Below are 1,587 nucleotides of genomic sequence, written 5' to 3'. Positions count from 1 at the left end.
GAGGCCGTGAGGATGCGGCAGGTCGGTCGCGGCTACGAGCGCGTGGCAATGCGCCGAGACGAGAGGAGACATTTCAGCGCTCGGGTGCCGCGCGGGTACCCATCACCTCGCGATGTGCGACAAGGTCACGTCAGCGAGGTCAGCAGGTCCGACAAAGCTGAGCTGCCAACCGGGATCCCGATGACGCACCAAAGCCAACACGGTTCGCCACGAAACCCGGTGTCTGTAATCTGAGTGAAGTGACCGTCACTCCAAACCCAGGTAAGTTCTGGTCAAAACTGTCAGTCGCCCAGTTCCCACCACCAACAGTAGTTAAGCAGCTGAGGTGTCAGCCACCGGTTCCCCTCTTCAACCGCTTCCCCAACCACCTTCTCTGGCCAAAGTATTTTCTCTCTCACGCCTTGAAAGGCTGTTCTGACGCTGTACCAGCACTCAGGGCAGAATAAAAGGGGGAAGAACAACATGTTAATGAGGGAAAACAGCTTAAGGTGTATCATTCTTTTTCTTCTCAATTAATTGTTTAGAGTAGCAGTGACTACCGCAATGGATTTATTTTACTGGAAAATTTCAAAGATCAAAAGGACACATCAGAGCAGCTATAAAGCACAGAATTTCAGTCTTGGTGCAAAAAGGGAAAATCAAAACACTGCATGGTCATAAGTATTTTCTTGGTGCTTAGTAATTCAAACTTGGTGCTTGGTAATTTAAGTTCTATGCCTTTATAGACAAAAGAACTTCAGGAACAGGAAGGAAAATGCACACTGTCCCCAAAAGCATTACCCTCTATACAGACCGCTTTCAAATCTTACTGTACCACTGCTTCTCACCATAGCATCTTTCAGCATATTTCAGATGTAAAAATAGACCTAACTAGATGTTCATCATGACAGTCAGAGACTGAGAGCCGTCTGCGATCTTGTCAGGAAAGTCCACCCCAGAGGAAAGCAGCTCTAAGAGGAATCTCCCACGGGATTCAGCTGTTAAGGGAAATGCTTCGAATAACCAAGCTGGTCAACCACTTCTCTTCTGTAGCTCTGGAGAGCAGAGACAGAGGGAGGCTGACAATGGCAATTATTTGCAATTTCCTTTGCAACCAGGTTACCAGCAGCTGACCCAGCAGGCTCCAAGCCTGTTGTAACTGGTAAGTAGAACATACGCGTCAAAGCTGAAGCGCTCAGTTAACGGCCCAAGAACTACAGGCCATACGCAGCCCAACAGCAGATCCCGAGTGATGGTTTGAAAAAATACAATAGCGTGTAGCTTTGTGCTTAGTGCGACGGTCTCGGTCTCACCTTTAACGCATTCAGGCTCAGAAGAGAGGAAAAAAGGTAAAACCAATGACCCAACCCAGAAAGGAGTTCAATCTACCACCACCACTCGTGTCACTTAAACTCCCTTATGAAAGAGAGTTCCCGATGTGGAAGTGGAAACGACGACTCCCACCCTGGGGCCCATCTCCCGTAAGGCAGGAGAGCGAGAAGAGCCAAGGGAGTCGGTGCAGTACGTGGAGAAAAACTTGCGCTGAGACGGAGGGGGACCGGCACGCCGAGCTGAGGCACACGGGCCCGGTACCAGCAACGCCTGACA

Source organism: Cariama cristata, unplaced genomic scaffold (genome assembly GCF_000690535.1).
Source record: "Cariama cristata isolate BGI_N322 unplaced genomic scaffold, ASM69053v1 scaffold16370, whole genome shotgun sequence".
Taxonomy (NCBI): domain Eukaryota; kingdom Metazoa; phylum Chordata; class Aves; order Cariamiformes; family Cariamidae; genus Cariama; species Cariama cristata.
This window is presented reverse-complemented; position numbering follows the sequence as displayed.